Source organism: Heptranchias perlo, chromosome 9, assembly GCF_035084215.1.
Source record: "Heptranchias perlo isolate sHepPer1 chromosome 9, sHepPer1.hap1, whole genome shotgun sequence".
Lineage (NCBI taxonomy): Eukaryota > Metazoa > Chordata > Chondrichthyes > Hexanchiformes > Hexanchidae > Heptranchias > Heptranchias perlo.
The window spans coordinates 71,525,620-71,551,867 of record NC_090333.1 but is presented as its reverse complement, the minus strand read 5'-3'; the positions used below and the strand labels follow the sequence as shown (position 1 = coordinate 71,551,867).

Genomic DNA, 26,248 nt, shown 5'->3' with positions numbered 1-26,248 from the left:
ACTGCACCCAGTCACAGTGTATCATGTGGGGCAGTGTCACAGTGTCTCTGCACCCAGTCACAGTGTATCATGTGGGGCAGTGTCACAGTGTCTCTGCACCCAGTCACAGTGTATCATGTGGGGCAGTGTCACTGTGTCTCTGCACCCAGTCACAGTGTATCATGTGGAGCAGTGTCACTGTGTCACTACACCCAATCACAGTGTATCATGTGGGGCAGTGTCACTGTGTCTCTGCACCCAGTCACAGTGTATCATGTGGGGCAGTGTCACTGTGTCTCTGCACCCAATCACAGTGTATCATGTGGGGCAGTGTCACTGTGTCTCTGCACCCAGTCACAGTGTATCATGTGGGGCAGTGTCACAGTGTCTCTGCACCCAGTCACAGTGTATCATGTGGGGCAGTGTCACTGTGTCTCTGCACCCAATCACAGTGTATCATGTGGGGCAGTGTCACTGTGTCTCTGCACCCAATCACAGTGTATCATGTGGGGCAGTGTCTCAGTGTCAAAGCCGTGAGGACTTCCCACAACCTTTGACCACATAAACCTGAATGTATCCTCGGGGCCAGTGAATTGACCTTGTTCAGATGCTGCTGTAATCGCTGCCTCTGGAATTTAAAATTGTAATATTCAGGCTTTGATTCATAATCAAATAATGCACAGCAAGTGCAGACATCGCTTTACTCTTTTTCGGAGGCTATGGGATGATTTTTCGCATAGATGTCTTACCATCATCATGTGCATCTCCCCTTCTCTCCCAACCACATAAAAAAAACGATCAAGGTTTCTTGCAGTGAGGACCCTGGGGGCATGGAGGAATCTGGAAAGGAAAGTTTTTATGAATTGACTTTTGATTGCCTGTCATCTCAAGATGTGTTTACCATACGTTTCCCAGAAGGCAGAGGACCAATAATTAATCTGCTTCATGTATAACAACCGACCATGTTACACATCGGATTTGCGAGACTTTTCTGAATATTGACAAACATGTTATGGAAGAGGCACTCAAGTTGCTAAATTCATCATTTATTATTTACGAGCACATTTAAAAACAAAAATCAGTTAATTGCAAGAATCGGTGAACATTTTGGCTCCTTTTTCCCCAGAGTATCGGAAAATATTTGCAATCCTTATGTTTTTGTGGCCAGAAGAGCATTAGATGGAGGGCCTGTCACTCTGCTTATCTATCAATAATTCCATTTTATTGTGCATTACGATTCAGATCATTAATTCTCTTTCTGCAGTTCTGTACTTTGGAAACCTGATTGGTTCTTGTTCAGTGTCATTGCCGGAGGCTTCTCTTGTAAGCATTTGGATTTTCGCTGCCAAAGAAAAAAATAAAATAGCATTTTTTCCATTTTCTGTATTCCGTCACAGGGACGTACAGTTGAGTCTCAGTGACATGTAATCTGCATCATACCTTTTCCTCAGTCACAACTATCCATCCTTTATCACCAGAGTGACAGATAATCTACGGAGGCCCAAGTCAGCCATTTCCAGTTGGCAAAGCAGTAAGTTTTAATTGGCTCTGCCAAAGCAGATTTAATACTAACTTTTAAAAAGGAATTGGATATATACTTGAAATACTTGGATATATATTTGCAGGGTTATGGGGAAAGTACAGGGGAATGTGTGACTAATTGGATAGCTCTTTCAAAGAGCCGGCACAGAAAAAAATGGGCTGAATGGCCTCCTTCTGTGCTGCACGATTCTGTGATTCTTTTCTTCTCTCTTTTATCATCTTCTGGGCTCAGGAGAGAGATCTCCTTGTGCTGTCTTGGCCTTCATAATTGTAGGCTGATTCATAAAGAAATAAAACAAATACATTGAAGTTGTACAAAATGCTGTTCTTGTAGATTTGTTGTTGGTTCCCATTCTCTGTTCGGACTTTCTGGGCTCCGATACGCTATATGGAGACACGAAGCCACTGGGAACCGGCTGCCTGCATTTATCTCCCACAAGAGGCACTTGGTCAGACAGATTTGTGGGCTCCCAATTTCCTTGGGGTCGGCAGAGGGAGCTGGACTGGTTCTTGACTAGGCCAGAGATTGCATCATATAGAAGGTAAGTGTCTTTTTAAATAACACTCAGTCCATGTGATCCCCTGCAGCTCTTGTCGTTTATACTTGGGAGTGGAGTTGAAAGCTGGAGAGCTGCGTGTCTGCGGTCAGCTCTGATTATACGATCCTACTGAATTGATGGGTAGGAAAAGACCAGCTGGGCCATCAAGCCTGTCCCACACCCTGTTGGCCGGAGCATCACATGACCAGTAAGGGAAAAAATATTCTGGAAAATTCCTCTCCAACCTCCAAACCCCCCCTCCCCTCCAAAACAAGCAACCAAAATCAATCCAGGAGATCACATGGACTGAGTGTTATTTAAAAAGACACTTACCTTCTATATGATGCAATCTCTGGCCTAGTCAAGAACCAGTCCAGCTCCCTCATGAAGGCATGCAGAGTGCGTAACTTCACATTGGATGGTTTAACTTGCCTTAACTTACCATTGGATGGTTTAACTTGCCTTAGTGAAGGGATTCGCAAAATTTCACATGTTCCCCCCACCCCGAAGATTTATTGGAGTTATTAAAGTAACCCTGGTGTGACTGTTTTAAAAAATCCAAGGTCTCTCAAAATGGCTGCAGTCAGACACATGGCCAAGGACCGGCAGATTTGAAATTGCATTCTCAACAACTTGGCAGGTTTTCGTGTCTAGACAGATTTCTTTAAACAATGCAGCTGCTTTCTAGCCCTGAGGCAAGCTATCAACATGGCCGGTCAACACATCAAAATTCGAGCAGGAAGTGATCGCAGGACAAAAGGTGAACCATCAAGGTACATTCGGAACAATGGTAAAGCAGTTAGCAAACAGATCGATACAGGAACCGGCCATTAATGTAAATGGGCCAGAGTTGGGGTCCTTTGTCTTACGTTTCGTGCTTAAATCAAACAATGAAGCAAGCTGATAAGGTATGAAAAAATCTGTTACCAAACCTGTTACCAAGAGGGTATAACTGAAGCTGCCCAGTATATCTCTGGCGAGTAGCTGCTCTCTTCGCCTCTTGGCCCTGTCCTGTCTGTCTGCTAGCAACTAAGAAGGAAGGCCATCCAGTAAACCTCGCAACCACATGTCGACGGCAACAGCAGGCACAGGGGCCAGGTCTTTTCATCTGTTTTCACCGGTGAGCATTAATTTTCTGGCCGCCACAAGACAACCTAGCATAAGTGTAAGGTTGGGGGTTAAGGGATATTGCTAAACTTGTGATTTTAGAATTTTCCCTCGATGTGTCCGTTTCTTTCAACCCGATAAGTGTAAGACTGTATTACATCCATAGCGATTTCTTTATCTTCTGTATTATACTGTTTACCTTGTAGTTTTAGTTTTCTTATTAATAAACATTGGTTTTCCTTGTACCAATCCACTGGTCTGTTTGTCTGTCTTTGTTACCACTCGATAAGTCCTCAGCTCAGAATCAGGAAGGGGTAAGCGATTCGCAACCGCACTGCGGGCAGGGCAGCTCAGAAAAAACATAACTGGCTGACCTATTATAAGCCCGAGAAACAGTAAAAAAAGAAACCCCTTACATTAGCTTACCATTGGATGGTTTAACTTGCCTTAATTTACCATTGGATGGTTTAACTTGCTTTAACTTACCATTGGATGGTTTAACTTGGAGCCATTGGTTACTTGAACAGCCCTGGATCTGAATGCTGAACATTCGGAGCTTGCTGTACTGGATTAACACCAGCTACTGCCAAAGTTAGGTAACATCTGAAAGAGTCAGAATTGGACAGCACAAGAGAATCTGCATTAGTGTTCAGCATCTTTACTGCTCCTGTGGGACCCATTAGACTCAAAATCTGCTTTAGGTTAGTTGGAGCCAAAGAGCCACAAAGGGTTACGACACAGAGGGAACTCATAAGCTCCATCATGCCGATTCTTTGCTAGTGTAATCCAAACTAACCCCACTGCCTTGCTTTCTCCACATAGTCCTGTACATTCCTCTGCTAATGTTTATCCAATTTTCCCATGAAAGATGAAATGGTCTTTGCCTCAAATGTTCCCTGTACCAAAGTATTCCATGCTCCAACAACTCTCTGAATAAAGAGATTTTCCCTAACTTCTTTCCTCACTTTCTTGACAATTTTAAATTGATGACCCATCTTCAATGACTCCCCAACCAGAAGACATGCCTCTATTAAATCTCCTCTGCCTTCTCTGTTCCAGTGGAATTGATCTTATTATCTCAAGTCTTTACTCATAACTGTTGTTTTTCCTTTGTGGAATCAGCTGGTGAATCTATGCTGTACTTTGTCCTTTCTCTAGTGGAAGACCCAAAACTTTGTATAACTGACAATTGTCTGGTTGGAGAAAGAAGAGCTCATATCACTGGTGCCCAGAAGTTGTGGACCTCTACTGCTGAGAAAGACAAGAGCAGCAATGTCATGTGAACACCATTGTCTCCAAGTTCACCACCAAGTCATACACCATCCTAACTTGGACACACATCGCTGCACCTTCATTGTCGCTGGGTCAAAATCCTGGAATTCTCTCCCCAACACCACTATGGGAGCACCATCACCACAGGGACTGCAGCGGGATTCAAAGAGAAGGCCCACCACCATTAGGTGCTCGTTGACCTACATTGGCTCCCGGTCCAGCAACGCCTCAAATTCAAAATTCTCATCCTTGTTTCAAATCCCTCCATGGCCTCGCCCCTCCATATCTCTGTAACCTCCTCCAGCCCTACAACCCTCTGAGATTTCTGTGCTCCTCCAATTCTGGCCTCTTGCACATCCCCGTTTTCCATCGCCCCACCATTAGTGGCCGTGCCTTCTCGGCCCTAAGGTCCGGAATCCCCTACCTAGACCTCTCCGCCTCTCTCTCCAATTTTTAAGACACACCTTAAAACCTATCTCTTTGACCAAGCTTTTGGTCGCCTGAACGAATATCTCTTCATGTGGCCCAGTGTCAAATTTTGTTTGATAACATTCCTGTGAAGTGCCTTGGGATGCTTCACTATGTTAAAGGCACTGTATAAATGCAAATTGTTATTGTTGAACTAGAGACAGGCAATAAATGCGGCCTTGACAGTATCATCTGAAAACAGATTTGTAGAAAAACAACATTACTGTTGGCTCTTTGCACTAAAACGTTTTTAAAATTGTAGTTAGGCAGCAGCTGGTGCACAGTCTACCATGTTGTCAGACTACTTTGCCGAGGTGGCCTCAAGGCCCCTGGCAAACAGAGCTAGGTTGAGATTGGCGCATTAATATTGCAGGCACTACATCAATTGGCTAATGGAATTTGTGCAGAATCTGCAGCATCATTCGATTCATCAGTTGTGCAGGAGACCAGCACTGCTTCAGTCTGTGCTCGACAGCCCCCACTGAAGTTAGGGTCGCCAACCCTGCAGAATTGCCCCGGAGTCTCCAGGAATCAAAGTCTACTCTCCAGGACAATGCTGCGAGCAACCCGGGAGAAAATTCATAGGGGCAATAAAAAATTGTGATTTTTTTTTTTAAAGATTTGTTGAACACTTTTGTTTATTAGTTACAAAAATATTGGACATGGGGAAAACAAGTTTGTTTGACTGACAGTCCAGATTCGTCCAATTGGGTAATGAGTCTGTTCACTTTCCAATTGGCTTGGGAAGGCGGTGCATCGTGAGTAAGGACGTGCCGGGCGACCAATGGCGGGAGTGTGGGGGCAGGAGGTCATGTGATGATACCTCCAGGATTATGTCCAACCAGAGCTGGCAACCCTAACTGCAGTTCATTGCACTGCAAAGCCATATTTGGATGGCGTAGAGGCACAGTACGTTACAGGTGACGATGTGAGGGGTTGTGCACGGGATGCTTTTCTGCTGCAATTTTCTGTTTGATTTCTCTGCTAAGTAATGACTGAATTCACCATGCTGCTTCACGACAAAACATTATAACTTTAATGTGTGAGACATAAAACCCATCAGCAAGTGGAGATTCTCAATTTATTTTCCTTTGGTAGATTTGGAAGAAAGCTCATTCCCTTAATGCGTTCGGACAACTGGTTCAGCTAATGATGATGTGGCCATGTTTTTAAAAAGTATATGGATGCATTCAGGAAACTAATTTCAAGCCATCAACATTTTATTTCCCACCAAGAGGCTGAATTTGAAGAAATAGCAAATCATAACAGACGGTTTCTTCATTAATTTTCATTCTGTGCTCTGATTGTCTCCATCCCGCATTACACACACTCGCTTTATCTCAACCAGATCAATCCCTTCAGATACAACAGTGTGGCTTTACACAAAGCTGGAGTCACGCAGGTGAGGATTGAGGATTCCAAGTGGTGTCAGAGACTCTCCATCACCTACTGACCTACATTACCAGACGTAAATGACAACACATGAACCCAGTGTGACAGGATACAAGGAGAGGGACATCCTGATTTGACTGGTTCTCAAGGGGGGCTGGAATGGGGGAGGGGAAACTGCTTCCGCTAACTATAAGTTTTTTTTACTTTCTCCTGCCCTGCATATCACCCAAGAGGCCATTTTTTAGTATGAATTAATGATTGTTCGCTGGCTATTTGTCCATGTGGCAAATTATTAAAGCTGAGCTTGATGTACTGCACATGGGAAACTCCTTCTTTACTGCACACTGCGCATGGCACTCTGAGTAACTTATTCCTTACTGGTTACTGCACGTGGCACTCGAACTCGTTCCTTACTGGGTACTACGTCTCTGGAGTAGTTAAGCTGGGCTGATACCTCAGTGCAGTACTGAGGGCGTTCTGCACTGTCAGAGATTAGCCAGATAAAAATGTGCTGGCAAGCTGCCCACTGCTTGTAGGACTACCCTCCCTATTTGAACATTGGCTCTCAGGGTCATCGGTTACAGAGTGGGAAGAATTCTGCACAAGGAGTAACAGGTATACCGCTGCGTGGTCCATTAGGTGGCCAGGCTGATTTGGTCAGTCATTGTGCTGTGGAGTACTGTGGTCATGGATCCTGCAAATGGGCTGGAGGAAGCTCTGCTGTGTCACGCCTTGGTGTCCTGAACTATGAAGGAGGACTATTTGGACTCGTGTCTCACACACGACAATATTAATACATCGTTGTCCTCAAAAGGAAGTAAACATTTGCACAAGAACAAACTATTAAATCTCAGCTTTCCAACAGTTCTGGTGTGAACAATTTAAACAAAGACCAAGTCATTGGTCTGTAAAATTGTTGTGTGGTTCTGCAGCACTCTGCCGCTCCATCTTAGAGCAGCGGGCTGATTCAATGTGAAGTTACTGACAGCCTTTTCTGTCTTCAGTTCCTGTTACTGTGTTGGCGCACCACTTGTACTGATCACCATTCTTTTCACCTTTTCATCTGCTGTGCTCTGTTGGTTTGCCCATGGTTTCTTGACTGTGAACTGCTTGGGTAGCTTCACTGCTTTTTGGGATGTCCCAAATGGCGGTTCTGCTGGTCTTCTGCAGGTAGCTCTGATTCCTCCGAAAGATCTCTCCATCCTCTGTCCTTAGTAGGCTCCAACGTCAACTGGCTGTTGCACGTTTGCGAGCGTCCATCTTCCCATCCCTGTTGGCTGAATTAGGACTCCTTCTGTTTTTTTTAACCATTCCAAGTTCCAAGTTCTCAAGTACCTTTACTGTAGAGCCAGTCTTTTCTCAGGTGGAGCTTTAGTCATACAGACCAACCTCGAAAACTCATCAAAAGCTGGCATTTCTGAAATAGCTGAGAATTCAAATAACAACCGGGCCTATGACTGGAGCTAATGGCGACTGTTAACTTCTTTTCCATTATGTGGGATTCCAGAACTTCCACCAGTATTTCAAGATCACAATTCAGATCCATTTTTCTGTGAAAAACAAAATCTAAAAGCTTTGCCAAATGATGTGCAGACACTCCAAGTATAGCGGGACATAAGCCCCTTCGACTTTAAGCTGCAGCTATACCCAAAATAGCCAACCGCGTTGCAGAGAGAAACTGAAGTACGCAAAGTGTTTTCTTTGCTGTGGTGCTTCGAAAGATTTGTGAAGGGGGGTGTGAGCACTGAAGTTTCTCACCGAGAGGAGTCTGGGATGTGCCACTTACAGGAAGTTTTGATTTTTGACGCACTTTATGGTCCATTTTCCAACATTTCGGAGGAAGAAGGAGCTTGCATTTATAACACACTTTTCATGTCCTCAGGGAGTCCCAAAGTACTTCACACCAATGAATTACTTTTGAACTGTAGTCACCGTTGTTATGCAGGCAAACGCGGCAGTCAATTTGTGCATGGCAAGATCCCACAAACAGCAAATGAATGAATGACCAGATAATCTGTTTTAGCGGCATTAGTTGAGAGATGAATATGGGCCAGAATTACCTCTTCTTTTTTGCCGTGGAACATTTTTGCATCTGCCTGACCAAGAAGCGTAGGGCCTTGGTTTGACATCTCATCAGAAAGGCAGTACCTCTGATAATGTAGCACTCCCTCAGTACAGAAGCAAGTTTTTAGCCTTGGAAGCCAAAATTAATTTATTTGGGAAAAGTAACTGATATTTAAGAAATGAAAAGTAGTTGTTACAATTGAGTTGTGTTGCGAACTACCTTTCCACAATCCCGCATTAAATTGGACCGGATAATGGCGAAGAGTTATGGAAAATGCAGGCAGTGAGGCCTACCTCTGTCTCACCATCACAACTGGGATTTCCCTGCCTCTGTCCCGATCTCCACGAGCCGCTCCTTGCCCACCTGTACTGTGCAAACAGCAGCGGGGGACTGGGTCCCAAGTCCCTGGTGGATTTCCCTCCTATCTGTCCCACTTACGAGCAATGCCTTCAGCAGGGAGTCTTGCTTCCATTTTCAGGGCGCTTCGGCCTCCAACAGTGCTACAGCAGCAGCAGCATCTTCACCTCCCCGCCCCCCCCCCCCCACCATGCCCCCTATTTTTTGGTCTTCTTCTGGCGGGCTCCAATCTTGACGGCCGGAATCCAAGTGGGAGCGGCTGAACATACGAAACGAATCCCGAGCCTGGAGAGTGGGTGGGGGCTGGACGGATCCAGGGAGGCTGGTGGGCAGAAGTCAGCGCCCTGCCAGAACTCTGCCCTTATGAGAAGCGTTCCACCCACCACCGCCTCCCACCCCTCGATGTTTGCACCATCAGAAGGCAATACTCGGTGAGTATAAATTCGCAGGCCTACTGGTGTGAAGATACTGTAGCTGAATGAGGTGCTGTGTGAACAATAATGGGCTGCAAGTTCTTTTATAACGTCATAAAGTTATTGAGACAGATGTAAACAGTGCAAATAGCATCGATGTAAGAGCAGGTCGGAGGCTGGGTATTCTGCGGCGAGTGACTCACCTCCTGACTCCCCAAAGCCTTTCCACCATCTACAAGGCACAAGTCAGGAGTGTGATGGAATACTCTCCACTTGCCTGGATGAGTGCAGCTCCAACAACACTCAAGAAGCTCGACACCATCCAGGACAAAGCAGCCTGCTTGATTGGCACCCCATCCACCACCCTAAACATTCACTCCCTTCACCACCGGCGCACTGTGGCTGCAGTGTGTACCATCCACAGGATGCACTGCAGCAACTTGCCAAGGCTTCTTCAACAGCACCTCCCAAACCCGCGACCTCCACCACCTAGAAGGACAAGAGCAGCAGGCACATGGGAACAACACCACCTGCACGTTCCCCTCCAAGTCACACACCATCCCGACTCGGAAATATATCGCCGTTCCTTCATTGTCGTTGGGTCAAAATCCTGGAATTCCCTATCTAACAGCACTGTGGGAGAACCTTCACCACACGGACTGCAGCGGTTCAAGAAGGCGGCTCACCACCACCTTCTCAAGGGTAATTAGGGATGGGCAATAAATGCTGGCCTCGCCAGCGATGCCCACATCCCATGAACGATTAAAGAAAAAGAACATAACAACAACTTGTACTTCTACTGCACTTCTCCAGTACATTTTCGAGGGACATCTCAATGCTCTTTATATTGAGGGACAAAACGTATCAATTAATGAATAAATTATTGCATAGCAGCATCAAGTAAAGTTTTTGAATATGGGGCTCTCCTCAATACCAGAACAGATCAACAAGTTTAGTAAATGTTGTACAAATTCTGTAATAATGAGCTACAAATAAGAAATGAAGACCGGATGAAGAATAAAAGTCATGAAGAAAAGTGAACTGTCCTAAACAACAGGACTTTTGTTTCTAGAACCTTGTCCACCTGTTACTTTCCTTTCTTTGATTGTGCCATGTTCGGATCCTTTGTCACTATCTGTTTAATATTTCTTTATCAGGCTGAGAGTAAAAGCATTTCACAGAACTGAAATGACTTCACTGTACGTGGAATCACTTAACGACAAGGTTCCAGCCAGTTACAGTCTTCCACCAAAGTCAGTTTTTAAACTGAAAATCCATTATTCCTGAGAATTACTGGTGAACAGAAGAACATAAGAAATAGGAGCAGGAATAGGCTATACGGCCCCTCAAACCTGTTCCTCCATTCAATCAGATCATGGCTGATCTTCGACCTCAACTCCATTTTCTGGCCCGATCCCCATATCCCTTGATTCACCTAGAGTCCAACAGTCTATCTATCTCAGCCTTGAATATATTCAATGACTCAACATCCACAGTCCTCTGGGGTAGAGAATTCCAAAGATGCACAACCCTCTGAGTGAATACACTGTCTTAAATGGCTGACCCCTTATCCTGAGACAATGCCCTCTAGTTCTAGACTCTCCAGCCAGGGGAAACAACCTCTCAGCATCTACCCTGTCAAGCCCCCCCAGAATCTTATATGTTTCAATGAGATCACCTCTCACTCTTCTAAACCCCAGAGAGTATAGGCCCATTCTACTCAATCTCTCCTCATAGGACAACCCTCTTATCCTAGGAATTAATCTAGTGAACCTTCATTGCACCTCCTCTAAGGGAAATATATCCATCCTTAGATAAGGAGACCAAAACTGTACACAGTACTCCAAGTGAGGTCTCACCAAAGCCCTGTACAATTGTAGTAAAACTTCCTTACTCTTGTACTCCCTTGCAATAAAGACCAACATTCTATTTGCTTTCCTAATTGCTTGCTGTACCTGCATACTAACTTTTTGCCTTTCTTGTATCAGGACACCTAAATCTCTCTGAACACCAACATTTAATAGTTTCTCACCATTTAAAAAATATTCTGGTTTTCAATTCTTCCTACCAAAGTGAATAACCTAACATTTCCCCATATTATACTCCATCTGCCACCTTCTTGTCCACTCACTTAACCTGTCTATATCCCTTTTCGGCCTCTTTGTGTCCTCCTCACAGCTTTCTATCCTACAACAAGTTGCGATGACTTGAGATGTCCCAGCACAGAACAAGTTGAGATGACTTTGAAAACTGCTTCCTTCCCTTCTGGCCCGGCACCTCGGACAGATCGAACCACAGCTCTCATCGATTCTCTTTTCCTCGTTTCCATTGGAATTCGGAATGGCTCTATCAAAGGGTTTGAAATCCTGAAACTTGTTACCCATGTGAAACCATTTTCACTTTGCCTTTGTACAGAGGACAAGTCACATGACCGTAATCTTGGAAATGTAACCGTTTCATCTAGGGATAATCATTCACATTATTTGCAGACGGATTTTTTTTCTTTAGAGACACAAATGGGAGTACTTCAAAATCACTTTCCTCCTCACCATCTTCCATCATGGTCGTCTTTTAGCCTCAAATGAAAAATGTACTTCCTGGTAATCCTTCTATTTATCTGAGGTAGGGAGATATATGATGTGGCGGATGCCCATCAGAGGGAAGATACAGATACCTGTTGATGTGAACAAGTGGAGAAAAGTCATAAGTTATCTTTTGATAAACACAAGATGGCTAAAATTACATATGTCCATGGCCCACAAAATGGGTCAAATTATGAGGAGAATAAAATGTGCCCTTTTTTGTGCATGTCTGCATTTCTAGTATAATGTGAAAAACTAGCAGATTTCCTATGATGTTGCTCATAGTAAGTTGGAGGATATACTGTTGTTTAATGACAGGAACATTCTGTATGTGTTAGAAAGTTCGGGTCTGCATTAGGTATTCTTTCGGGTTCAGCATCACCCGTCATTCCCGTAAGTGGGCCTTGTGTCCCCTACGAACTCGGCAGTACCTTTACTGCCCAATATCTAGTTAGATGATCGTGTGACACATGGGTCATAGCAGTGGAAGCCCTTGTTGTATGTACTGACTAGTACAATGTTGTATGTGCAGCATGTGTTCTGTTGTCGTTCAGGAGGTGGACTGTGGAAAATGGTCCAGTGAAACAAGGTCAATTGTGAACCAGCAAACGGGTTTATTTTATATGAAATTTAGCAATGAACAAAATACTGTTTTCAGTGAGATTCATCCATCCTCTATCCATCCTCATACCATAAAATATCTGACTTCGCGCTTTGAAGTGGGCCTAACTAACTTCACAATCTCTGAACTGAATGGCCCTAACACTGGAAAGAGAGTCCTTGATACTTCACTCTATCTGTTTCAGACTCTCTCTCTTATGTTATTAAGAGAAACCCCTTTGGTGTGGGAGCCATGGCAACTGCATTCTTTCTTTAGCTAAACTCCCTGCTGGGTGATGGAAGCAATTTTAACGTTAAAGGTGTGAACATCACTTGGATGTCTCCCCAGTATCTCAAACTAATCTGTTATGTGCGAATACACTATTCTGAGATGGCTAACTCTACAATGCAAAAGATCCTGGAGTGAGTGGCAGCTCCAAGGACTTCTTCATACGTCCCACAGAATACAGAGGCCTCCTGACACATAACTCATGGATATATTTATCATGTCACCATGGTAGAACTCTGGCCCCGAGTCAGAAGGTTGTCGGTTCAACCAGCAAGTCCCACTCCAGGTATAATCCAAGCTAATACTTCAGCATAGTACTGAGGGAGTGCTGCACTGTCAGAGGTGCCGTCTTTCGGATGAGACGTTAAACCGAGGCCCTGTCTGTCATCTCAGGTTGACGTAAAAGATCCCATGGCAACATTTCATAGAAGGGCAGGGGAGTTATCCCTGGTGTCTGGACAATATTTATCCCTCCAGCAATATCACTAAAAAACAGATTATCACATTGCTGTTTGTGGGAGCTTGCTGTGTGCAAATTGGCTGCCCCATTTCCTACATTACAACAGTGACTACACTTCAAAGGTATTTCATTGGCTGTAAAGTGCTCCAGGACATCCTGAGGTCCTCAAAGGCGCTATATAAATGCAAGTCTTTATTTCTTATTGAGCAACAACGATGTGGGGTTATATACCTTGGTTCCTCCTTAACTTCCTGTTCCCACAAATAAATCAAAATAGGGAAAGTCATTTTGCCGCCTTCCTTTTTCATTTAGGGAAATTCCCCAACCAAGAAAGAATTTCAATGGAAATTTGTAAATGAAGCTTGGAACTTCAAAAATAAAATGCAAAATAATTTCCAAGAAAATGTTCAGAGAATGATTCTATATAACACCACAATGAAATACAGAAATTTACCTTTATGATCCCAACATCACCCTTCCTAAGCTGCTGTTCTAAGATACCCCTGTTTTAGAGTGGTATGTCCTAAATAGGCAGATCCGAGGATGGAAATGATGGAATTTAGGACATATGATTGTTATAACTATCAGGAAAGTCTCAACAAGCTGGGGCTCTTTTCTCTGGAAAAAAGAAGGCTTTGAAGGGCTTTGCTAGGGTAGACATAGATGTATAGAGGATGTTTCCACTTGTGGGGGAGTCCAAAACTAGAGGTCATAGATATAAAATAGTCGCTAATAAATCCAATAGGGAATCCAACAGGAGAGTGGTGAGAATGTGGAACTTGTTACCACATGGAGTATTTGAGGTGAATAGCATAGATGCATTTAAGGGGATGCTAGATAAACACATGAGGGAGAAAGGAATAAAAGCATATGTTGATAGGGTGAGATGAAGCAAGCTGGGAGGAGGCTCTGTGTGGAGCATAAACACTGGTATAGACCTGTTGGTCCAAATGGCTTGTTTCTGTGCTGTGTAATTCTATGTAATTCTATGTAATTGTGGCCCTAAACCCATCATGTGCTTTCTTCAGCAGGTCATGAAGAGAAGCAGTTGGGAGAAAATTGAAGCAGAAAGTTAGTCATTCCATGAATTACACCTGCATCTTGCACTCTCCCTCACTTCTTATGGAACTTAGGGAGGAACATAAATGGGCGCGAAACTGGCGTATCATCCCTCCTCCCCAAATTCCAACCTTCTCCGAATAGATCTGCCAGGTTTGCACCTCACTGATCCATCGGAATTTTGGGGCTTAGATATTTTTGGCTTCCGTGTTTCAGATTATGCTTGTAGCCGAGACCTAACTCCTTACGTCCTGCAGAGTGTTTTCATTTGCTCCGATATTTAGGCAAGATTTGTAGCATGCCGAGGAGATGAACAGAGAACCATTTTCAGTTTATTTATTTGATTCCCTGCTTTCACTCGATCGACATCCTCTTTGAAGATGGGAGAATAACTCTGCACTGGAGTCTTCGGATTTAACTGCTAGAAAAACTTACTAAACGGTAAAAGAATAAGTGAACAGTAGCAGTAACACGGCGTACATTCTTCATATAGTTAATAGGCTTAATTGGTGGAAAAAGTAAATAGTTCACAGCAGCTGCGCTAAACCATGAGAAAAGCAAGAGATTCTATAGTTTTATAAAAAGAAAAAGGGTGGCTAAGGCAAACGTAGGTCCCTTCGAGGATGAGACCAGGAAATTAATGGTGGGAAACATGGAGGTGGCAAAAATGCTGAACAAATATTTTGTTTCAGTCTTTACGGTAGAGGACACTAAGAATATCCCAACACTGGACAAACAGGGGGCTCTAGTGGGGGAGGAGCTAAATACAATTAAAATCACTAAGGAATTGGTACTCAGTAAATTAATGGGACTCAGGGCGGATAAATCCCCTGGACCTGATGGCTTACATCCTAGGGTCTTGAGGGAAGTGGCAGTAGGGATTGTGGATGCTTTGGTAATAATTTTCCAAAATTCTCTGGACTCGGCAAAGGTCCCGGCAGATTGGAAAACTGCTAATGTAACACCCTTATTTAAAAAGGGTAGTAAGCCAAAGGCTGGAAATTATAGACCAGTTAGCCTAACATCTGTGGTGGGTAAAATTTTGGAGTCTATTATTAAGGAGACAGTAGCAGAACATTTGGATAAACATAATTTAATAGGACAAAGTCAGCATGGCTTTACGAAGGGGAAGTCATGTCTGACAAATTTGCTTGAGTTCTTTGAGGACATAACGTACAGGGTGGATAAAGGGGAACCAGTGGACGTAGTGTATTTAGACTTCCAGAAGGCATTCGACAAGGTGCCACATAAAAGATTATTGCTCAAGATAAAGAATCACTGGATTGGGGCTAATATTCTGGCATGGGTGGAGGATTGGTTATCTAACAGGAAGCAGAGAGTTGGGATAAATGGTACATTCTCGGACTGGCAACCAGTGGCCAGTGGTGTTCCGCAGGGGTCGGTGCTGGGTCCCCAACTCTTTACAATCTATATTAACGATTTGGAGGAGGGGACCGAGTGTAACATATCAAAGTTTGCAGATGATACAAAGATGGGAGGGAAAGTGGAGAGCGAGGAGGACATAAAAAACCTACAAGGGGATACAGACAGGCTGGGTGAGTGGGCGGAGATTTGGCAGATGCAATACAATATTGGAAAATGTGAGGTTATGCACTTTGGCAGTAAAAATCGGAAAGCAAGTTATTATCTTAATGGCAAGAAACTGGAAAGTACTGCAGTACAAAGGGATCTGGGGGTGCCAGTGCAAGAAAATCAAAAGGTTGGTATGCAGGTGCAGCAGGTGATCAAGAAGGCCCACGGAATGTTGGCTTTTATTGCTCGGGGGATAGAATATAAAAACAGGGAGGTATTGCTGCAGTTATATAAGGTATTGGTGAGACCGCACCTGGAAAACTGCATACAGTTTTGGTCTCCATACTTAAGAAAAGACATACTTGCTCTCGAGGCAGTACAAAGAAGGTTCACTCGGTTAATCCCGGGGATGAGGGGGCGGACATATGAGGAGAGGTTGAGTAGATTGGGACTCTACTCATTGGAGTTCAGAAGAATGAGAGGCGATCTTATTGAAACATATAAGATTGTGAAGGGGCTTGATCGGGTGGATGCGGTAAGGATGTTCCCAAGGATGGGTGAAACTAGAACTAGGGGGCATAATCTTAGAATAAGGGGCTGCTCTTTCAAAACTGAGATGAGGAGAAACTTCTTCACTCAGAGGGTAGTAGGTCTGTGGAATTTGCTGCCCCAGGAAGCTGTGGAAGCTACATCATTAAATAAATTTAAAACAGAAATAGACAGTTTCCTAGAAGTAAAGGGAATTAGGGGTTATGGGGAGCGGGCAGGAAATTGGACATGAATTTAGATTTGAGGTTAGGATCAGATCAGCCATGATCTTATTGAATGGCGGAGCAGGCTCGAGGGGCTGATTGGCCTACTCCTGCTCTTATTTCTTTTATTCTTATGTTCTTATGTAAATGGAATTTTCTGAATTAGCAATTCTTTCTGACTGATTGCAGAATCTAACTGGTCTGACTATCCCCCTTGGAAGGCTTCAGATAGGCTCACTCTCTTGAAAAGGACAGGTTGACAAAGACCTTCAGTCACCAGGACCCACTGAGTTTAAATAACTGGCCAATTCGGAAGGAACTGCCAATCAGGGCTGTACCTCTTGTTGCTTTTGGGGTTTCTAACACTTGACTCTTTTACCCAATATCTTTAATTCTGTTTCATTGAAAATGAGCATTAAAGTATTAGAAACCTGAAGCTCTCGGCCTTTTGGACCATCAAACAGTCTCGCATATTCATTCTCAAGCTGAACACTGACATTAACACCATAGCCTGGCTGAAACCTGAGCTGCCTTTTGCCTGTGTGCACCTTGCTGCGTAATTTCTTGACAGACTGCTCTTTACTGCTCAAACAACTTCAAGCAAGGTTGCCATCAGCATCCTTTATTGCAAGTAGCTGCTGTTTACCTTTCTTCTGTACTTTGAATCGAATGGCGGAACAGATTCAAGGGGCTGAATGGCTGAGATATGGTTGTGTTTTAATATTATTACACTTCTGATTCCAAGCCGAAAGACATTACCTTTTCCCTTAATATTTACAATCGTAGGAACATAGGAACAGGAGTAGGCCATTCAGCCCATCAAGCTTGTTCCTCCATTCAATTAGATCATGGCTGATCTACCTGTATCTTAATTGCATCTACCTACCTTGGTTCCTTAATCCTTAATACCTTGGCCTAACAAAAATCTTATTAATCTCAGTTTTGAAATTTTCAATTAACCTAGCCTCAACAGCTTTTTGAGGGAGAGAGTTCCAGATTTCCACTACCCTTTCTGTGAAGAAGTTCTTCCTGACACTATTTCAGAAGCTTTCAAAAACTTCCTGGACTTAATATCTGAAGTTATTTTTTTTTAAAATCTTTTATCCTAGCTAAATATTGCAGTTTGACTTTGGTACTTAATTCTTTCAGCTGCTTTGCTGTCAATTCACAAGCTTTACATCTGTCACTGCAAGATTTCAGTGTCAGTTTTGGTTCTTAGGAAAAAAGTCTCTTACTGGTACCATTACTTTCCGTGCCAATAACTGTTCAGTCTGTGACTGTAAGCTTTCCTCTAGAGCTCCTTATTAACGTTCTGGCTAAGGTGCAGAGAGTCGCACATGATCCTAACATTTAATCAGGATGTTAATCCCAGGAGAAGTGTAACATTAATAGGTTTCATTGGCTTCCCCAACACAGAAATGTTTCATCTTGATAAAAACACCAATATCTTACCTTGATCTCTGGAACTGCAGACCATCAAGGACTTTCAGTGTCTCTGCCAATACGGGTAATCAGCACAATAGTTCTGACATCTTTCGGCTGCTTAACTAGACGTGATGCAATCTCATTGATGCTCCATTTTCTACTAAGTCTTTTCCAATTATTTGTTAGATTGCCTTCTGTGTCTGGTTTTGCCTCGAAGTGAATATTTTGAATGACAGGCTCAAAGGCCAGTAGAGTAGCTTAGCCTTTTAAACATTTTAGTCTTAAAACTACTGACTGATACAACATGTTAAGGGCCATAAATATAAGATAGTCACTAATAAATCCAATAAGGAATTCTGGAGAATCATCTTTACCCAGAGAGTGGTTAGAATACAGAATGAGCTTCCACAAGGAGTGGTTGAGGCAAATAGCATAGATGCATTTAAGGGGAAGCTAGATAGCACATGAGGGAGAAAGGAATAGAAGGTTATGATGATAGGGTTTGATGAAGTAGGGAGGGAGGAGGTTCGTGTGGAGCATAAACACGGACATAGACCAGTTGGGCCGAAGTGCCTGTTTCTGTGCTGTAAATTCTATGTAATTCTAGAGTTTAAAAAGATGAGGCAGACTCAGTACTGACGCACAGTAAATACAGTATCTGTCAGTTCAGCTGAAAGGCATGTAGGCTTTGAGCAAGTGTGGATTTTCTGTATTCAGATGTTCTTTGTTTTACATCCGTATCCCCTTCCAAAACTTTCTGGTACACTCGCAGCAAGTTGCTTCCATTTCTGACCCTTCATGGTGCACTACATGCCAGCATCTAACAGAGAGCCTAATACCTCCGGCCGAAACCAACGTGCTCTTGACTGTGCAACCATCTTAATTGCTGCACCGCAGCTGTCCATCGGAGGTCAGAGTTCAGGAGCTTCTGGTACTTCACTGCAAAGTTCCAATCCAATCTCAGTACACAGGGGATCCTGCCGTACACACTGGGTTGGTTTAACTACTACATGTGGAGAATTGGCACACGCACAAACCAATTTCTAAATAATTGCTTTTTTTGTGTGACTTCCTTGGTTTCTCTGAAATGAAATCTCAGTAGACCCTAGAGACATAGTAGAAGAAATACAAAGCTGTGTTTACACTCCAGCTAGTTTTGTTATTTAACATTAAACATTCCCCATTTTGCTTTAATGAATCATTTATATGCAGCAAACAAATGCAAAATGTCATTTTTATCCCTTTGTCAATTTGACGGTGTCCAAAAGATCAGAGATAACAGTCGTAGTGAAATATTGGATGGAAGATCAGTGTTCCATCAGTGCTGCAAATATTTCAATGATCAAACATTTCTTCTCACCACAGAATAAATCTTTTAAACCTGTACTCTGAACCGGTTGCTCTGAGCAACTGCAGGATGATCAAAACCATTCTTGGGCCTTTCTAAAGAAGTTGTAAAGGTGAAGCTGTTTGTGTCAGCTGTGTCATCTTCTGCCTTTACGGACTGAGGGAGAATTCATCTCCTCTCCAGGACCCATGACGTCAGTGTTCAGACTCTATCGAGTACAGACCCCGAAGCAGTGTTCAGACTGTATTGAGTACAGCCCCTGAGGTAGTGCTCAGACTACATCGAGTACAGGCCCTGAGGTAGTGCTCAGACTACATCGAGTACAGGCCCTGAGGTAATTTTCAGATTGTATCGAGTACAGGCCCTGAGGCAGTGTTCAGACTGTATCGAGTACAGGCCCCGAAGCAGTGTTCATACTGTATTGAGTACAGCCCCTGAGGTAGTGCTCAGACTGTATCGAGTACAGGCCCTGAGTCAGTGTTCAGACTGTATCGAGTACAGGCCCTGAGGTAGTGTTCAGATTGTATCGAGTACAGGCCCCGGAGCAGTGTTCAGACTACATCGAGTACAAACCCCGAAGCAGTGTTCAGACTGTATCGAGTACAGGCCCTGAGGCAGTGTTCAAATTGTATCGAGTACAGGCCCTGAGGTAATTTTCAGACTGTATCGAGTACAGGCCCTGAGGAAATTTTCAGATTGTATCGAGTACAGGCCCTGAGGCAGTTTTCAGACTGTATCGAGTACAGGCCCTGAGGTAATTTTCAGACTGTATCGCGTACATGCCCTGAGGCAGTGTTAGGACTATATCAAGTGCAGACCCTAAGGTAGTGTTCAGACTATATCGAGTACAGCCCCTGAGGTAGTTTTCAGACTGTATCGAGTACAGGCCCTGAGGCAGTTTTCAGACTGTATCAAGTGCAGGTCCTGAGGCAGTTTTCAGACTGTATCGAGTACAGGTCCTGTGGTAGTTTTTAGACTGTACAGAGTGCAGGCCCTGAGGCAGTCTTGAGACTGTACTGAGGCAATGTGCTGACTACAGGCACTGTGGCAGTGAACGTTCACTGTATATGGCAGATGTATTTGTGTGGGGCCAAAACACTGAGTAATTGGCAACCTGTCAATGGCTGTTAACCTGTAATTATGAGAGATCCAGTTGCCAATGTCCTTTGTCCCAATATATGTTCTAAGATTTTTGAATGACACATTTGTGCCAGACAGCAGAGAGACTGAACAGCCTTTTGGTACATAAGGAGTGAACAACTATGCTTCATGGATTGATGTTATGTTGAGGGTAAGCACAGGAAAAGTGTCTTTATTGTTGTGGCATTTCGGGGAGAATGGTAAAGTCTACTTACTGTGAATATACTCTTTGCGCAATTGTTTTTTTCGATCTTAATAGGAGAAATATAGGCCAGTCAGTTTAACTTCGGTGGTGGGGAAACTTTTAGAAATGATAATCCGGGACAGAATTAATAGTCACCTGAACAAGTGTGGATTGATTAGGGAAAGCCAGCACAGATTTGTTAAAGGCAAATCATGTTTAACTAACCTGATAGAGTTTTTTCATCAGGTAACAGAGAGGGTAGACGAGGGCAGTGTAGTTGATGTGGTGTATATGGACTTCCAAAAGACGTTTGATAAAGTGCTGCATGGTAGGCTTATCATCAAGAGTGAAGCCCATGGAATAAAAGGGGCAGTAGCAGCATGAATACAAAATTGGGTAAGTAACAAAAAGCAGGGAGTAGTGGTGAACGGTTGTTTTTCGGACTGGAGGAAGGTGTACAGTGGTGTTCCCCAGGGGTCGGTGCTGGGACCACTGCTTTTCTTGATATATATTAATGACTTGGACTTGGGTGTACAGGGCACAATTTCCAAATTTGCAGATGATACAAAACTTGGAAGTGTAGTAAACAGTGAGGAGGATAGTGATAGACTTCAAGAGGATAGAGGCAGGCTGAAGGCATGGGTGGACACGTGGAAGATGAAATTTAACGCAGAAAAATGTGAGGTGATACATTTCAGTAGGAAGAATGAGGAGAGGCAATATAAACTAGAGGGCACAACTCTAAAAGGGGTACAGGAACAGAGAGATCTGGGGGTATATGTACAAATCATTGCAGGTGGCAGGGCAGGTTGAGAAAGCAGTTAAAAAAGCATATGGGATCCTGGGCTTTATAAATAGAGGCATAGAGCACAAAAACAAGGAACTCATGATGAACCTTTATAAAACACTGGTTCGGCCACAACTGGAGTATTGTGTCCAGTTCTGGACACTGCACTTTAGGATAGATGTGAAGGCCTTAGAGAGGGTGCAGAAGAGATTTATTCGAATGATTCCAGGGACTTTAGTTACGTGGATAGAATGGAGAAGCTGGGGTTGTTCTCCTTGGAACAGAGACGGTTGTGAAGAGATTTGATAGAGGTATTCAAAATCATGAAGTGTCTGGACAGAATAGATATAGAGAAACTGTTCCCATTGGCGGAAGGTCAAGAACCAGATGACATAGATTTAAAATGATTGGCAAAAGAACCGAACGTGATATGAGGAAAATATTTTTTACGGAATGCACTGTCTGAGAGGGTGGTGGAGGCAGATTAAATCATGGTCTTCAAAGGGAACTGGATAAGTACTTGAAAAGAAAAAAATTGCAGGGCTACGGGAATAGGGCGGGGGAGTGGGACTAGCTGGATTGCTCTTGCAAAGAGCTGGCACGGACTCGATGGGCCAAATGCCTCTTTCCGTGCTGTAACCTTTCTATGATTCTATGAAATTACAAACGCTTATTTGGATTAGAGTGGAATGCACTAAAGTCCAAGTTAGAATGCACTGAGTCAGGGCTTAGAACGGATTATGGTCCGATCTAGAAGCCACTTACGTTTTGGCCACAATGTACTAAAGTCCAGGTTGGAACGTACTAGAATGTAGAGTAGTCTTACTCTGCCACCTTCCGAAGACAAGCGGCATCACATGAAGGCACAGAATAGAACTGGTAGTTTAATCAGAAGAGAGTTTGCTAGCGTGCTACGAATTTCACCCAGGTATCAGGACAAGTGATGACTCTCGATGATGTTGGGAGCTAAGATTCATGCACAAGAGTCGTCTGAAAAATACAAGCCCAAAATATCTAGAGTAAAGATGGTAACACAAACGTAACACAGCCCTTAAGGGGCTGCTTACAAGCAGCGATGGGTAAATTTAAAGGGATAGACTACGTAAAGCACAAATTAAGGTAGCCTTTACAAAGGTTGTTTGGGTAATAAAAATGTCTGGAAAAACCCAGTGCCTGCCACAACAATAGCAAGAGACGAGTCTTTCTGCCAAAGCAGTGAAACACCCCAGCCCACTGTCTGATCGCTGGTGCAGAATGGGGTGGTAGTGAGGAGTTTGGCCCCGTTTGCCACACCAGGACATCTCCCCATAGGACAGCATGTTGTACTTGAGGGGGCAGTTGGTCATTGCTACTGCTGGCAGTGCCCTACAGTACATGTTGGCTTCAGGTGACCTTGCAGTAGAAGGCACAGCTGTGCACCTGTCTGCACCCAGGGCTCAAAGTTAAATTATGAGGACAGATTGCATAGACAAACCTTGTATTCCCTTGAGCATAGAAGATTAAGGGGTGATCTGATTGAGGTGTTTAAGATGATTAAAGGATTTGATAGAGTAGATAGAGAGAAACTATTTTCTCTGGTGGGGGAGTCCAGGACAAGGGGGCATAACCTTAAAATTAGAGCTAGGCCATTCAGGGGTGATGTCAGGAAGCACTTCTTCACACAAAGGGGTACTGGAAATCTGGAACTCACCCCCCCCACAAAGAGCTGGGGGTCAATTGAAAGTTCCAAAACTGAGATTGACAGATTTTTGTTGGGCCAGGGTATTAGGTGTTATGGAACCAAGGTGGGTAGATGGAGTTAAGATACAGATCAGCCCATTAACTAATTGAATGGCGGAACAGGCTCGAGGGGCTGAATGGCCTACTCCTGTTCCTGTGTTCATTGACCCAGAGCCTAGGTCGCCATCTCCGCGTGGTCATTGCCAGTAGGTACTGGTGGGTGTGTGGGCACAGTCTCTCTGGTGCAGACTGATCTGACTGACATCCCTCCACACCTCCTGTCCTTCATCAAAATCACAAGAAGAGGAGGATTCTCAAAGAAGCCAGTTGCACCAAACCCATAGGCGTACCAAAATAAATTGGCAGTGCCAGAACACGTGGCGCAAATTCTTCTCGCCTACTAAGTGCAAACGGGAAAGTAACAAAAAAATGGCAAGAGAAAAGGGTTCAGGAAAATGTTCTCAAAATATTGCTATAAATTTTACGACAGGGCTCTTCAAATCCACTTCCATCAACAGCACCCCCAGTTCTGGATGCCTATTGGATGTGGATGGGTAAAGGACTGAGCATTATGCCAACTTAAATGCCAGGAAATTGTGTGCCCATCTAAATGATGTAATGGGGGTCTAATTTTAACATGATTAACTGCAAACTGATGGATGCTTCTCGCATCTGAACAAAAACCAAACAGAAAATTGGATTGGACTTCAAATGGGTGGAAATCTGGCAAAATGGATTCCCCCCTCCTCCCTCCCATTTCTCTAATTGGTAATTCCCACTTGACGTATTTTAATTGGATGTTACCGATGGGGAGAAGCTGCTCTGATGAATTACACTGAGGTGCGGTGACTGTTATGTCGACAAATGTAGCAGCAATTTCTTTATTTCCTCAACAAGGTCCCACAAACAGAAATGTGATGAACGCCCAATGAATTTCTTTCTGCTGAGGAAGGCCAGGACACCGGGAGACCTGCCTGCTCTTCCTTGAATCGATTCCAATGGGATCTTTACCATCCACCTGAACTATCGGAACTGACAGACGGGGCCTCGGTTTGCACTGGAACGCGGCCTAGGTTGTGAGCTCAAACTCCGGCTATGCAGCTTGAATCCACAACTCTCACGGGCAGCTGAAATGGGAGAGAGAATCTACAATAGGAATCTGGGTTAATTTACCTCATTCTTGAGTGCCAGAAATTCTACATTCGATGGTATAGTGGATATACAAACAAAGGGCAAGCTGGAAATGGCTGGTCATTGTGGAAGGGCAGGGTTGTTTCTTCCAAGTAACAGTGGAGTCCACGAGGAACCATATTGTAAATATGTAAGGAAATGTTAGCCCAAAGGATATCTTGTGCAACCCCAGGCTGTCGGCAACTTCATGCAAAATTGATTTTCCTGAGAGGCATTTTGAGAGAGGTTTGCTGTGAGAAATTTGATTCATCAGGTTGGGGTTAGCAGTTGAAGGGCAGTCACTGCCCTGCAGGAGCAAATAAGCTTGTGTCTACCACATCCATGGTTTAAATAAGGTGACTCGTTACACTGGCAGGGACCTTGTGCCCGAATATAGCACCATATAATTGACAGCAAAAATTGTCTGCGTTTAAGACGGTGCACAAGAACGGGAGAGAGGATTGGGAGTGAGCCCAGGCCACCTAGATTTAAAGGATGAAGTGCAACATGACAGAAAGGAGGAACGAGTGACCTGGGAGAACAGTGGCCAAATAAATGAATTGATGGAAGAATCCGGAAGAGTAAGAAGACGAGTTACCAGAACTGACCTGCTAACGGATAATGGGAACAATCCTGCTGAGGCATGGGTTCCTGCGATCAAAGCTCAATTAATAAATTCAACCACTAATTTCATTATTTATTAATTGCAGAAAGGAATTTATTGATTTAATGCATTCAAAGGGTTCAATGCATTCAAACAGTAATTTATTTAATTAATTGTCAGCATTTTAATTATTCATGAAATTTAGTCATCCAAAGCTAGGGCTCCCTAGATGACTAAAGATATAGAGATTAAAATGAAACAGAAAAAGGAGGCTTATGACAAATGTAAGGTTCATAATATGGTAGAGAACAGGGCTGAATACAGAAAGTACAGAGGAGATCTAAAAAAGGGAATAAGAGGGGCAAAGAGAGAGTACGCGAAGAGTTTAGCGGCTAACATAAAAGGGAACCCAAAAGTCTTTTTTATAAACATATAAAGTGTAATGGAATACTCTAAACTTGCCTGGATGAGTGCAGCTCTAACAACACTCAAGAAGCTCAACATTATCCAGGACAAAGCAGCCCGCTTGATTGGCACCCCATCCACCACCCTAAACATTCACTCCCTTCACCACTGGCGCACCATGGCTGCAGTGTGTACCATCCACAGGATGCACTGCAGCAACTCACCAAGGCTTCTTCAACAGCACATCCCAAACCCGCGACCTCTACCACCTAGAAGGACAAGAGCAGCAGGCACATGGGAACAACACCACCTGCATGTTCCCCTCCAAGTCACACACCATCCCGACTTGGAAATATATCGCCGTTCCTTCATTGTCGCTGGATCAAAATCCTGGAACTCCCTTCCTAACAGCACTGTGGGAGAACTTTCACCACACGGACTGCAGAGGTTCAAGAAGGCAGCTCACCACCACCTTCTCGAGGGCAATTAGGGATGGGCAATAAATGCTGGCCTCGCCAGCGATGCCCACATCCCATGAACGAATAAAAAAGAATAGTAAAAGGGTAGTCAAAGGAAGGGTGGGCCCGATTAGGGACTAAAAGAGAGATCTTGTGGCGGCAGAGGGTATGGCTGAGGCACTAAATGAATACTTCGCATTGGTCTTCACTTGAGAAGAGGATGCTGTCAATGTAGCAATAAAGGAGGAGGTAGTGGTGATATTGGATATAGGATAAAAATAGATAAAGAGGAGGTACTCAAAAGATTGGCAGTACTCAATGTAGAAAAGTCACCCGGTCCAGATGGGATGCATCCTAGGTTACTGAGGGAAGTAAGGGTGGAAATTGCAGAGGCTCTGGCCACAATCTAGATATGGGGATGGTGCTGGAGGACTGGATGATTGCAAATGCTACACCCATGTTCAAAAAAAGGGACAGGGATAACCTGGTAATTACAGGCCAGTCAGCCTAACATTGGTGGTGGGGAAACTTTTAGAGACAATAATCCGGGACAAAATAAATTGGCATTTGGAAAAGTATGGGCTAATAAATGAAAGTCA

General features: G+C 43.8%; 1 long non-coding RNA gene across 1 annotated transcript in view; it reads right to left on the bottom strand.

Annotated features, from left to right (window-relative positions):
* Positions 1-1,043: 1,043 nt before the first annotated feature.
* LOC137325066 (uncharacterized) overlaps positions 1,044-26,248 on the bottom strand; it is a 35,043-nt gene continuing 9,838 nt past the window's right edge. Inside the window, exons 2-3 of the long non-coding RNA XR_010963800.1 lie at positions 3,654-3,770; positions 1,044-1,321 (exon numbers count right to left, since the gene is read on the bottom strand). This is a non-coding gene — a long non-coding RNA (uncharacterized lncRNA). The remainder of the gene's footprint in view (positions 1,322-3,653; positions 3,771-26,248) is intronic.